Source organism: Staurois parvus, unplaced genomic scaffold, assembly GCF_062004578.1.
Source record: "Staurois parvus isolate SC_StPar_1 unplaced genomic scaffold, SC_StPar_1.0 ptg000216l, whole genome shotgun sequence".
Taxonomy (NCBI): Eukaryota; Metazoa; Chordata; class Amphibia; order Anura; family Ranidae; genus Staurois; species Staurois parvus.
Genome location: NW_028318012.1, coordinates 1,256,227 through 1,271,386, shown reverse-complemented (window position 1 = coordinate 1,271,386; position 15,160 = coordinate 1,256,227). Strand labels below are relative to the sequence as shown.

General features: G+C 40.4%; 1 protein-coding gene across 6 annotated transcripts in view; it reads left to right on the top strand.

The window, feature by feature from the left end:
- Nucleotides 1-15,160, top strand: part of QTMAN (queuosine-tRNA mannosyltransferase) — a 400,061-nt gene that overhangs the window by 323,838 nt on the left and 61,063 nt on the right. The window lies entirely within an intron of this gene.

The window sequence follows — 15,160 nt, the reverse complement described above, 5'->3', positions numbered from 1 at the left end:
CTTATAAAAATGAACCTGGATTAATGCAGCTCATTAGCTTTAAGGGAAAGTTGAAAGGGATCCCTTACAATTAGACTAATGAAGATAAGCTCACATGACTATTAGGTTATTATTTAAGCATAAAAAAGAGAGAAAAGTAGGTGATTGTTATCAGGTGTGGAATATATTTTTGTTATTTTCTATAGACATTACCGCGGGAATTAAAATTCTTGTGTCCTTTGATGCCCTTCAACATTAGAAGGTTCTAGTAATTTAAATTCATTTGCAGGCAATTGTACTGGACAGCATTTTTAAATTTGTTTTAATAATCTAAAAAAAAAAATAATTTTGAATTTTTCTCTTTGTTTTATATATATATATATATATATATACTTTTATTATAATATACAAAAGTACATTTTATGGGGTCAGTGTTCTTTTTTCTTTTTTTTTTCACTTTAATTCTTTTTTTTTTGTTAAAGAAAAAAATAACATTTTTTTTTTTCATTCACTAGGATCCAAACAAATTTTGATCTTTGACGTTCATAGCCTTTGTCTTAACAACAAAAAAAAAAGACAGTGTTTTAGATTAAACCGAACACATTGTGCTTATTACAGCTGTCATGACAAGGCAAGAGAGATTTAACCCCATCTGTGCTGCGGGAAACCAAGATAGAGGTGGTGGAAAAGCAGGATTTTGGTTTCACAAATATTTTGTTGATGTGTGCCCGATGCAAAATGACATGGCGCATCTGTAGGAAATAGTTAAAGCATGGGGAAAAATAGAGATAGGAACAAAAAAAATGCAATTTAACACCCAATTTCAAGCTCATTATCTTTCATTGTCTATTAACTTGGCAATGGTTCAGGAGGTAGCTTGTAATAGTTTAAAATGCTGACTGCACAGTTCCGAGGCTGCGCGTTGCTTTGCAAGTCAGTAGAATTGAAGGCAGTTTTTAACCTGCGATGGAAAAAAAAAGGCAAACCCACCCAGAAGGCAGGCAGGTTTATGATGTGTGGAACCCTCAGGCCTTATGGTGTTCCACTCACTCTGCTGCAGCGTGTGTGTTCCAGCATTTTATACACCAGCAGATCCATGTAGGACAGTGTGGGGTCTATACTAAAGGGTTGTCATATCTGGGTTTCCTTAGCTGGAAGGATGGAAGCTTTTACATCAGAAAAGTGAGTTTTAAATTAAAACCTTTTTTTTTAATTTATTTCAGTTTTGCATACATAACAAGATGAAATCTGAACTCGTAGTTCTAAAAGGCACATAATAATGCAGCTTTGTATTCATTAATAGATTATTGACCCTTTCCAGCTGGCTGGAGTTGGCCCTTTATTAAGGTATTAATGCTGGGTTGAGGAGGTGGTCTTTCCAATCATGTGATCATTATGAATGGCTATCACATTGATCACATGATCGAGAGCCTGTCCTTAGTTCCTGATAATAAATAGTGAATGGGAGCTGTGGGTGACAGGGTAGTCATTGTGCTGGAAGAGTGTTCCCATCCCAAAACAGCAGCTCTGGCTGTACACATGTATGTTACAGCATTAAAACCCAATGCCATGCTGCCACATACATCCATGTGGCATTAAACTGGAATTATTATTATTATTATTATACAGGATTTATATAGCACCAACAGTTTGCTCAGCGCTTTACAATATAAAGGGAGACAATACAGCAACAATACAGTTCAATACAAGAGACTTAGGAGGGCCCTGCTCCTTGGAGCTTACAATCTAAGAGGGAGGGGCTAGTGAAACAAAAGGTAGTAATTAAACTGTATCTGACAAACTAAAAAACAAAAAAAGCAAACTAAAAACATATTTAATATATTTTTTATAATATTCAGAAAAACTCATCCATACATTCATGTTTTTGTGCATTCTTTTGTTGAGAAATCACACTGAAAAGCACCCCTGAGCATTTCTAGCTGTGGCCATCTTGAGTAAGGGCAGATGATCCATGTACCATTTACTTCCTGGAATCCATCTGCCTTTAGCTCAGGAATGCAGGCAGGAGGTTGTGCTTAGAGGAGATAGCCCCTCCAGATGAAAGAAAAAAAATGCCCATTTTGGCCTAGGCCAGAAACCAGGAAGCAACTGAAGAAATGTAGAAAAAAAAGTTAAAAACAAGTATATATTATATACTTTCCTATCTATTTACGGCTTTTAAGGCTAGCAGCATAAGGACGAAAAATAATGTTGATTGAGAGAGTTTAGTTCTGCTTTAAAGTGGGAAAGCTACACAAGGAGCCAAATAGTTGTGCTGAAGTGCTGATGAGCAAACATACTGATAGGAGGGGAGAGCAGAGTGCCAGATATGAGCTCATCAGTGTGCTGCATCTCCTTCTCCAGTCACAGTCACTGGCAGGGGGAGGGACTAGACCTGTAAATGTTACTTAACTGCCACAAGGAATAGTCAGGTCTCCTGCCCTGCCAGGCGGGGCTTTGCTGTGTGAGAGAGCTGTGTAAATCTCAGAACTGAATGATCAGATACTTTGTCCTGTAAACCAGCTCTTTTATATGCATTTAATGTGTGTTTTTAGCCATTAACCTGGAGTTCAGCTTGAAAATATTGTCCATTTATGTCATCTGTCGTGAGCACTCTGACAGCTCCCCACCTCACCTTGTTCCTGGTTTTGACAACCAGCCCTGAAGATGACAGAGTTGTCATGCTCTTCCTATAGCAAAATTAAATACCTAATGACAGAATCCTGAGGTAAGGGCGACCTTAGCACTGGAATAGAGGCTATTGGAAGGGAATTATATTTCTGGAATTGCCAGGCATTAGAAAAAGCAACAGTGATTTCATGTAAAGACATTCACGCACACAAGTGAAATATTCTTTCAGCGCACCTCCTTTCATGTTATTTACATAATCCTCCTCCTTATATTAGCAGGTTCATTTTAACATTCTAACCTCCAACACATATCCTCCTCCTTCCCCTTTTAATGGTGTGCGTTTCGAATTTGCATTTGTTACAGTAACTGTTAGGTCCGTGCACACCCGGTGGCAGCTGTAAATGAACCTTGCAGAAGTAGAGAACCAAGTAGGTGACAATAGCATGGTCACATTGTTTGTAGGTTTTATACTATTATTATACAGGATTTATATAGCACCAACAGTTTACAATACAGCTCTTTACAATATAAGGAGAGACAATACAGCAACAAAACAATTCAATACAAGAGGGTTAAGAGGGCCCTGCTCCTGGGAGCTTACAATCTAATTGGGAGGGGCTGGTGGAACAAAAGGTAATAACTGTGAGGGATAAACTGATGGGAGAAATAAGATTTGGTTATTAGCTGAAGACAAGATAGGCTTCCCTGAAGAGATGAGTTTTCAGGGATTGCATAAAAGTGGACAGAGTAGGAGATAGCTGGACAGATTTGGGTAAGGCATTCCAGAGGATGGGAGAGGCCCTGGAGAAGTCCCGGAGATGAGCATGGGAAGGGGATGCAAAGGAAGTAGAGAACAGGAGTTCTTGGGAGGAGCGGAGAGGGTGGTTTGGGTGAAATTTGGAGACAAGATTGCTGATGTAGCTTAAGTTGTAAATGGCTTTATATGTTATTGTTAATGTTTTGAACTTTATTCGCTGGGCAATGGGAAGCCAGTGGAGGGATTGGCAGAGAGGGGTGGTGGACACTGAACAGTTGGTTAGGTGGTGGATGAGTCTGGCAGTAAATGTGACTAAGGGCCTATTCTAACTATTGCGTTGCAGTACCGTATACAACACCATGTGCAACATACATTACATGCAATGCAGTGACATTCATTCTAAGCCGCACTCCACCACAACTTGCTAATGAACGTGCAATGCGCAGCATTTTCAGATGTACTGCTGAAAATAATGCATGCACCATTTTTGTGTGTTGACAGCCCATTCATTTTGAGCGGACTGTGTTAACACAACTAACATTGATTCATGGCAGCATACCCATCAGTGCACATGTGTAAGTGCCCAGTGGTGGTGCGGCCTAAACTGGCCCTAAGTGATTAGCACACTTGATTTGCAGCACTGGGTCTTGGCCCCAATTACCACCAAGGAAACTATCTGTCCTCATGGAGTGCTTCCCATTTCTGAATAGGTTTCTGTTGACTTTCTCTTTCAAGCCAAAACGTTCTTGTTGTTTAAATAGCCTGCACCCGAATAATAGCCTATATGACCTCATTTATATGGCTGCACAGAGGAGAATTATTTCTGCGTCTGGGAAACATAGGTACTTGCATACAGCCATGGGCAGCAGTGTGTACAAATCACCGATCGGCTGACAAACATTACACCCATGACTCCTGGGTATAGAAATTGCAGTTCTTTGCATGCTGCATCATATGAAAGAGACCTTAGACAGTGAAGGAGCAGTAACAGACTGCTAGGGCTATCCATCTGATCCTCCTACTATCAGCATGAGATAATGTGCACACAGGACACCAAATGGGCCTCAAGTCTTGCTCCTCCCTCTCCTAGTTTGTGTGCTGTTGTATAGGAGATTAGAAGAGAATAAAAATAGGTAATATTCAGTTATTTACACTAGTTGCACTATAAAATATTCATATTTTTAGAGTACATACATAACTCCGATATCTGCCTGGAATCCAGCTGTAACCCCTTAATGACAGCCATATGCATTTACGTGGCTGTACATAAGTGGGCTTAAAGTGAACTATAGGCAAAACATTTTTGTCGTGTTGGATAGAGTAAGAGAGGGTTATAACCCCTGCCTTTTTTTGTGCCATCTGCGTCCCATAGGGAAGATTTCGCCTCACTTTCTGTCCCATAGCTAAAACAGGACATGAGAGAGAAACCTTCCAAAGTGAGGGAATCCCGGGGTATCCCCATTTGAAGATTTCCCATCTTTTACTGTTCTGATGTCAACCCAAAATTTTGTACTTTACTTTTACTTTCAATGATAGCGGTAAACAGGACAGAGAGAGAAGGTGATTATCCCTAAGAGGGACACAGACAGCAATAAAAACCTGACACTTTATCCAAAACGTAAAAAAAAAAGTTTGTCTTTAGTTGTACTTTAAAGGCTGACCTATCACATATATGTGTGCAGCTGGCATCCCTTGTTTGTTCTGGGAGCGCGCTCATTCGGTGCCCCTAGCACAGTGACTGTGCTGTCACCACGGCTGCTGTTAGAAACCACGGGGCCCCATACAGCCAACCTGACAAGGCCCCCCAAACCATGGGACCCCTTACAGCCAACTTGACAGGTTGCCTCCCCCCAATAAAACCCCACAGTTTGAACTACAGTTAAGAATGAACACAGCGAGTGATCGGTACTGAACGCTCATTGTGTTCATTCAGGACTAGAAGGGGCTGGTAAATGTGACATATTTACTGGAACCTTCCCCCACTCTCCATCCTGAAGGATCCTATTGTCTTAGTGCCTGCAGCTGCTGGTGCAAAGGAGGGTAGCCGGCAGCACTGTGGAGATGGGGGCACACAAGGGGACTTGGGCAGCAGGGGGAAACATATAAGGAGGGTGATGTGGGGCAATTACTGGAACTGATCCCCTGTATGGCTCTCTCTGCAGCAGCTGAAAGCTGACAGGAGGGAGTGGAGAAGAAGCCAGCTTCTGCCGAGAGAGCCATACAGGGGATCGGTTCCAGTAATTGCCCCTCTGCTGTTCCGATCACCCTCTCTGCCTACATCTGATTCACCCAGCTTACTTGGCCCCCCTGCTGGCCTGGGCCCCCTACAAGAGGACTGGTGGTACCCCCTTATCCACAGTCCTGGCTGTCACCAGTAGCTTCCTGTTACTGTTTGCAATCAGGAGTCGTGGGGAAGACTTCCAATCACATAAACACTGCGACAGCCAATCACAGTGATCACTTGACCAGGAAGACCATGTAACACTTCCAGCAGTAAGAATTTTAAAAGGGCCATTTCCCGCTGACTACATAAGGTTCAGGACGCACCATGCAAGGCATAGTAAAACTATGGTCACATGAGATTCAACCACATAGAAAAAATAGTTGATAGAACAATCCAACTATGATGAATTCAGAAACAGAAAAACACAGATGACAATTAACTTTTTTTTTCTTTTTTATGCATCAAAGAAGGCGATTTGAAGAGGTCTATAGTACTTATTTCAGTGAGGTTTATATTACGTTTATACTTTATTTCTACAACTGTAAAGTGGAATTCTGCTTTAAGTCTGTTGACATTGCTGTAAGTCACAAATCATTGAAATCTGCATGCTTAATATACATTTAATCTGCAATATTCAGTTACTATGTATGGATACAAACCAGATGTGCCAGTTATTACTGTGCAGCGTGTTACATAACTTTGATGAAACACAAAACTCAGACTTCGTATGCAAATCATATTCTACAACGGTTTACTGAGATTGGGTTCCGCATTTACATTCGCCGACCTCGCCCCCTATGCGCCAATCCAGGGATTTCATCTTACGGTATTTGTTACATGGAGTCATAATATCTATCCAGAATTCTCGCTGCAAAATGTTTTCACTTTGAATACATCAGGCGATGGCTTATTTATATAAAGATAAGTTGGAGATGCTGAATGATAAATCTGTATCTGAAAAAAGCCGCATAATACTACCCAACTGCAAATTTGGAAAATGTTGCAGAACATTCTTTAAAAAAAAAAAGGAAAAAAAAACACCTTTTTTTGGAGTTGCATGCCTTTGACAATCAGGCATTTGTGGTAGTAAGTGTTCATAGATTAGATTCTGTTTGTTTGTGGCCCCTCATCTTGGGCACCTGGGAAAAAAATTCAACTCCCACAATCCAATAAGAACTTTTATTTTTGTTCAGCTTTGTGCAAACTGTGCTGTCTGTGGGCCTTTAGTAGAATATATTTTTTTCTGAGGGTGCCAGGTACTGGGCAGAACAATAGCCAATCACGCAATAACCAAGGGAAGAAGGTAAAATGTTGATTAATTATATATATTGCAATTTCAGCAGCCTCTTCTTTTAAAAATTTTAATTTAGACTAGAGGATTAAAAAAACAAAAAACATTGGTTTACCTATGCAGGGAAAAGCAAAAGCTTAAAAGAGAAGTACAGCCAAACCTCTTTTGGTTGTAATTCTCCTGTGGATCACAGGAGGGAAGTTTGTTCTGCACTCCCGTGATCCGTTTTCAGCTGATGTCACTCAGCTGGTCGAGGCTGGGGACAGATCCCGACTTTAAAGTCGGGATCCACCCCAGAGTCTGGAGCTGCACCTGGATCAGTCTCACATTTAGAGCCAGTGGTGGACACATGTAGCATCGGACTGATGCTGCATCCACCTGGGTACGTAAAATTTGAAAAGAAAAATCCCACACTTCTCTTTTAACTTTAACCACTTGACCTCTGGAAGATTTTACCCCCTTCATGACCAGAACATTTTTTTGCTTTTCAGAACTGTGCTACTTTAACAATCAATTGCTTGGTCATGCAACACAGTACTCTAATGAAATATATATAATTTTTTTCACACAAAGCTTTCTTTTGGTAGTATTTGATCACCGCTGAGCTTTTTATTATTATTATTATTATATAAAGGAAAAAAGACTGAAAAAATTTGAAAAAAAAGCAATATTTTCTACTTTCAAAATGTATTCTGCTACGTCTTTGGTAAAAAAAAAATCCCAATAAGTTTATATTGATTGGTTTGTGCAAAAGTTATAGCATCTACAAACTATGGTATTTATACTGGAATTTATGCAACTGTAGACGCTATACTGTAATGGCGGTAATCAACTTATAGTGGACTGTGATAAGGTGCCCGGAAATCTGCCTCTAACAGACACTTGCTGGGAGGGTCACTGATTGACACTGATGTCCCTAGTGACACTAATATAGCGATCAGTGATAATACTGTACAATGACACTGTACTAATTACACTGGCTGGGAAGCAGTTAACAGCTAGGGGCAATCAAGGTGTTAATTGTGTGCCTAACAATGTGTAATGTGTGCTGCTTTTACTTTCTGATCTGGCTGCTTTTTCTCCCTGCTTTTCAGGGAGAAGAAACAGCCAGATTGATGTTCCTATTTACACAGAGTTCTGTGTGTTTGTGTCTGATTGGATACAGCCAATCAGCAGATTTCAGCTGAAATCACTGGCTGAAATCTTGTACTGTGTCTAATCACAGCTTGGGTTGGCAGGGATGTACACATGTACGACACAAACCCAGAAAAAGTCCGTTCACGTACAGACTTGGCTGTGCCTGTACCTGCCGCCTGCTCACAGTATATTTACTGAGCGGTCGGCAGGTGATTAACACCTCTGTCCCCATAGCACATACCCACCTTTGCTTTGCCATTCAGCATGTCAGGAATGAGGAAAGGAAACTCTGTGTAAGTTTTGACTCGCTTTGTATGGAGCTTACACAGATTTCAGATTCTCTGTCCACCCCCATGTAATAGCACTGAGCCAATCACCAAAACTGTCACAAGATAGAATGTCACATGTCACCCATACCTGGAAACACCAGATTTTTTTTTTCTTCCATACACAACAGCTAAAAAGAGTGGTTGTTGATGAAAGAAAAGCTGAACACGTGCTGCTGGGAAGGGAGGCATTTAAGCAAATCTGTTTCTCTATCCTGCATAAGCAAAACACGGTTTAATTTTAAAGTAGATGAAAAGGGCATACATACTGAAAGTCTCACATGACCTCTCTATCGTACTCTGTTATGTTTAATTCATAAAAATCACCATTTCAGTACCTTTTATCTTTTTACTTGCAATCATGCGCCTGCTAACCCTTAGCAGTGCTCTTTCTCTGCATAGTGGCAGGCAGAGCTTTTTCCTCAGCACCAACATCAATGCAGGAAGAGGCATCTGAACCTTGGAGTACGTACTTTGTGGTTCCTTCTGGCGCTATGTCAACATTTCAGTGCATGAGCAATGGAGGAAATCTTGGATAAGTGCTCAGTCAACAATTTAGCACATGTGAAGTGAAAGTAGCCTTGGATGTGCGCTCAGTCAACAATTTAGTGCATGCACAATGGATGAAGCCTAAGATGTGTGATCAGTCAGCAGTTTTGTGCATGTGCAATGGATGAAGCCTAAAATGTGCGCTCAGTCAACAATTTAGTGCATGTGCAGTGGAGGAAGCCTTGGATGTGCACTCAATCAAAATGTAATGCATGCATGTATGGAGGAAGCCATGTATGTGCGTTCAGTCTACAGGTAATTGCATGCACAATGGAGGAAGCCTAGGATATGCGATTAGTCAACAATTTAGCACATGCACAATGGAGAAAGCCTTGGATGTGCCTTCCTTTGGGTGTCAACAATGCTTAGTAGATGAGCAATTTCAGTAGCTGCCGGTCCCTGTTGTCAGCCCGGACAAAAGAAATAGGGTGATATTCCATGCACATAGCAGGATCAACGGGTAAAAACTATGTATATATAGCTCAAGGTTGGAAAATGGAATATAGAAAGGGAGAGTTTGTCATTTTTGCTTGGAATAGTACTTTCAGATGACTGCACAGTGTCTGTGCACAACTGACTAAAACGGGGATGGTCCATAAAAGTACAACTAATGAAAGTGTCTAGATTTTTCATACAAGAATTCTGAGATTTCATATTACTAGTGAAAATCAAACTTTTGGTTGCATGGACTGTGTCTGCACCTGCCTTCTTCAATATACCCCATCACAGTGACAGCACAGCTCATGCAGGAACTGAGCAGAGAAAGCTATCATTGCATTATGACCATTCTGCTTTTTTCTTGTTTCTGACCAATGTTCCTGTAACAGGGTGAAGAGAAATGGCCACATAGAAGAAACAGGTGAAATCATGTAAACATGCCCTTGGTAAGGGGTCTTAATTCCCTAGAAGAGGTATAATTGTCCTGAAATTGTCATGGATTTTTATTCTCCTAAACTGTAAGCTCCAAGGAGCAGGGCCCTCCTATCCCTCTTGTATTGAACTGTATTGTTGCTGTATTGTCTCCCGTTATATTGTAAAGTGCTGAGCAAACTGTTGGCGCTATATAAATCCTGTATAATAATAATTATGCAGTCCGTTTAGAAACAGGTAAAGAGTATTCTGTGAAAGGCTCCACACTCTTTTCCATAAACAATCAGCACTGAATCCCTCCCAGCAGGGAGATACTAATTATAACATATTATATTTGTCTTCTAGAACACTCAGCTACTACTGCTGACTCTACCAGTTTTGGCGCTCCATACTTCTGAAAATGGGCAGCAGGCATGTACCAAAAAAGTACGTAGGGAGCCGGAGTCTATGACAGACAGATGATTTATTCCTGCCAGCCCGCCCTCTCATCCTTATCTTGGGACAGGTGACTGTTTTTGGCTGCAGTCTTACATGAGTTCAGTACTGATTCTTTTTTTCAAAGGAACAGTACAATTATCCTATAAAACAAAACTCCACCACCCATTTTTATAGCTTTAGGAGGCGTGTAACGGGGTATGTTTCCCTGTCTTTATTGCCATCTGTGACCCCAGTTGGGAGATTTCCCTCCTCGCTAGTCTTGCTCTGGCAGTCAGAACTTGACAGTGAACAGAAATTTCTTGTTCAGATCTTTGGAGTATATTATTAATTATGAATTTTCATGTATTCCTGTAGCACCAATATATTATAAGGCTTTACACAATATGTAAAACCATTCACATTATTCCCTGTGGAAAAAGGAGCTTGCAATCTACTATCCCAGGCACTCAATTGAGCACATATGTTAGGGACCAATTTAGTTGGAAACAAGTTAACCCACAAGTATTCAGGGCCAGATCATCCACGAGACAACCCAGGCAACAGCCAAGGGCCTGGTGAATGTCCAGAGGACCCAGTTTACAATCTTCAAGCTTCTGCAATAAACCATGGGGGTAGCACACAAAGCACATCACTTGGCTGCCACTATACACAGTATCTGCCTTTACGGTTTTTAATTTTACATGCTTGGTCATCCTCTGATATCTAGAGGAACACATCAAATGCAAATGCTGACTGGTCCATAGAGAAAATCACTGCAAAGACCCCTATGCGTAGGAATAGGTAACCGTTGTAAAAATGTACATGTTCTCCAGCGTATTTCCAGAAATCTCTACCATGTGCAGAATTAGAGCGAGAAGTGGAACATCAATTAGACAACAGAAGGTTGGTAACAGCTCTGTATGACAATCTGTTGGGAGACGAGTCACAATCGGCCTCCTCCTGAGCACTCGGAAGTTTTCTGAGCAAAACCAATTTGTGTCGGGCTTAATAGAACCTATCAAATATTTTCTGGGGGCAACAAATGCTCAGAGGTGAGAACTTTAAAGGAAAACTCCACTTTTTCTTAAAAACACATATAACATATGTAAGTGCCTTACAAGGCATATTTCGACTTGTATTTTCCATTTTAATCTACAGCCTCCTTTTTCTAAAAACTCACGCTCCTTCTTCCACTCTGAGCATTACTGTACAGGGCATCACAGGAACTTAACTGTTGTACCCAATAGAGTGCAGCAGTTGCATGCTGGCATATTATATGGCAATGCAAATGGTATGCATTAAGCATGTATTTTTAAAAACAGCTTGTATAAGTAACCAGATCCTGTCTTTACATAGGTATTTAGTATTGATGCTTTTTATGTGTATTTATAATGTCCTCTATATGATTCCTGTGCACGCACACCATTGTTGCACTCCTTCAATGGTGTTGATTCAACCTAGGCTCAATTTGGGCCTTTAAAGAGACTCTATTACTTTGCGCTCATCTGCCATTCCTTCCTCCATCACAGCTGATACTTGAATCTGCAATGTCTGAATCTAGGGATAGAGGTGGTTTTACCCTTGGCTGGTAGACTCAAGCTGTTTTACATGGGAAGAGTACATACAGTCCCCAGAAGCATGGGTATTGTAGCCAGCTGTGACAGGTAAGGAACAGCAAGGGAGCACAAGCAAGGTGACTATCAGTGGGTTGAAGTGGTTCCCAATAAGATATTGGTAACATATGGCTAAGAATATTTTAGCCATGTGACTTTTATTTTAAATCACATTACACTCTGCTGAAAATAACTCACTTTTTTCAAAACAAGATACCAATTGTGTTGGGGTATAATTTTAAGTTAAACCTCCTATGTGTTATATTTACCAAAACCTTGTACACACTCAGAAAGAATAAAAGACATGCAGAACATCCAAGAAGACAGAGGAAAATGTGCACACTCATGTCCCTATTGTACAGTAATTTCTTTGGTGGGAATCAAACCCAGAATCTCAAATCATCTCAAATAAAAAGATCCCACACCTCCCACCACTGGCCATTGGGTGGTTGCAGTCAGTGATATTATGGGGATGGAGGACCTTAAATCTTCTTCTGACATGAGAAACAAAAAGTTCTGAAAGACTTGACTTCTCTTACGTTCATTGATGGACACGGCTTCTCTTTTTTAGTCTCGACCAAACAGGTCTTGATCTATCCCGCTTAGCAATGTGTATCCCCTTACCAATTTTTTTTTCTCATCCCCCTTCTTGTCTCCAGTTTTCCATCCTTTCCTTCCCCTTCTACCAACTCCTTACCCTGCTTCCTATAACTCTATCCCCCTCCTTCTAACTGTACCTTCCCCAGGCTACCATACCCTTCCCTTCTCTCATCACCTGCTCCCAAAGGGTGCCTAATGATAGCTTCAGGTCTCCATTCTGGGTCGTACAGCCATGTCTGGTGGATTCCAACCAGGGTTTAGACTGGTTGAGAAGTCCATCCAAATTGCTTGCAATGTATGAGAGCAAAAGTAATGAGCCAAGAGTGGCACATCAAGCAATCCTGAACATCAAGGAGGTAGTGGCAGGCTCAGTCTATCTCCTTCCCAGCCACACACTCTGACACATTTCACCCCGCCCATGGGGTTTAGTCATGACCTCCATGAAAAAGCCCCATGGGCAGGATGAAACGTGTCAGTGGGTATGGCAAGGGCAGAGATAGACTGAAGCAGCTACTACCTCCTTACTGTACAGGATTGCTTGATGTGTGCCTTGTGGCTCCTTACTTTTATCCTCCTCCCAATGTCAATATAAAAATTTATCAGGACTGCTTGTCCCCTGATTTACACTGATCTATATTCTAGCCATCTTTCCCATTGGCTTTCATCATTGACCCGGACCTGAAGGAGGACAGATATGTTGCCTGCATTGGATTTCTCAGTTGTGTATGCATTTAAAGAAGCTGTATTATTTTATTTGCACCTTAACACAATTTCTATGGGCAGTATGCAATACTATGTGCTTACTGCGTTAACCTTAAATAAAGTATTAAAAAAACAAATCATTGCGTGCAGAATCAGCCAGTAAAGGCAGGTAAATAACTTCTCACTCTAAGTACTATTACAGTATTCTGTGTTTTTTTCCAGAAGTTCATCTTTAATTTGGACTCTACATAATGCCATCTTTATCTCCCATTGCTGTAAGAGACAAAGGACGTCTCGGAGCAGCCGGTGCGCTCCCTTCAGAGTGGAGCAACATGGCAGGGGAAAAGACATGTTTATATAAAAAAAAAAAAACCTCGTAGATACCACGATGAGGGGATCGGATAAATAGGGTGGCAGATGGATACACATTTGGTGAGAGGAAAGTACACATCCATTTATAATTTAAGGCACTCACAATTGAAGAGGGACCTTTAGGTTGTAAACAGGGAGCTGGTGAGAAATCTGAGGAAAAAAAAAAATATTTGTGTGTTGGGTGGCTTAGGATATTGACAAAGGCAGGTTTCATGGAGATAAAAATACAGTATATTGAATAATACAAATGAAGAGAAATAGGATTATTAAAATAAGTGTCCCTTTCCCTCCCGGGTTTTTTTTCTGCCTTCTTATAAATAATGTAATTCTCATATTTAATTTGTATACAGAGTTCTCTCTTGTTTGTTGTGTGGCTGTGGATTTGTGTACAGAGACATAAAACTGTGTACAGAATTTTGGAAAAAAAGTACAAAATACATACCGTGTTTTGTATGTTTTCCTTTCGTAAATAAATGGAAATGGATAAAGCTAAATTCTGGGTAGATATGTAAACAGTATTACATACAATTATGTGTTCAATAATAGATTAAAATGCATGAGATATAAATACAGCTCATATAAATGCTGAAATTTGTCTTTATTTTAGCTTCTTATAACCCCCTGCACAGCAGCAATCAGACTGGGAAAAAGTGAGAAGCACTAAGACCCAATCAGGCTCTACTGCATTGGATGCTGCTTTTAGTTTACTGGGAGCCTGCTAGCAGGAGGAGAATGCAGAGTGATAAATTATTGCTGTGTCAACTGCTGAGGGATACTCATTTTTTAGTATAGTATAATTATTATCTAAATAGACATAAATTTGTGTCTGTGAAATATACATCTGTTAAGATATTTAAAGATATTTAAGATATTTAATCCAAGCAGTAAAAAATATGAATATGTCAGCTGTTTATGTCCAGAAAGCGCTTAATACTTACAGGCCAAAGGTCCACTACCTTAACTTTTATATAATCTCCAGCCAATAGCAAGAGACTTTCACTGCCCTTCTGAGCATGCAACCCCTTATCACATAATTCTGCACTATGCAAGCTCCCTGAAAACCACAGAGGTTGGTGCCCAAAACCAGAGAACACAATTTATGTGATGTCTGAGCTATCTATAATTCTGTGAGTACAGGTTGTTGAGATTAGGTTTCTCTGCAATGTTTAGGCTAGCAATACAGTTAGGTCCATATATATTTGGACACAGGCATAATTTTAGTTTTTTTCAGGTATTTACCAAAACATATTCAAGGTATAGTTATATAATGGATATGGGCTGAAAGTGCACACTCTCAGGTTTAATTTGAGGGTATGCACATCCAAATTGGAGGAAGGGCTTAGGAATTACAGCTCTTAAGAGTAGCCATCCCCCTTATTTCAAGGGACCAAAAGTAATTGGACAATTAAATCAAAAGCTGTTTCATGGTCAGGTGTGGGCTACTCCTTTGTTATTTCTTTATCAATTAAGCAAGTAAAAGGTCTGGAGTTGATTCTGAGTGTTGTATTTGCATTTGGAATCTATTGCTGTGAACCTACATCATGAGTTTAAAGAAGCTTCCCATGCAAGAGAAAAAAGGCCATTGTAAGGCTTTAAAAACAAAAAAAATCCATCAGAGAGATAGCAGCAACATTAGGAGTGGCCAAATCAAGAGTTTGGTACATTCTGAGGAAAGAAGAACACACTGGTGAG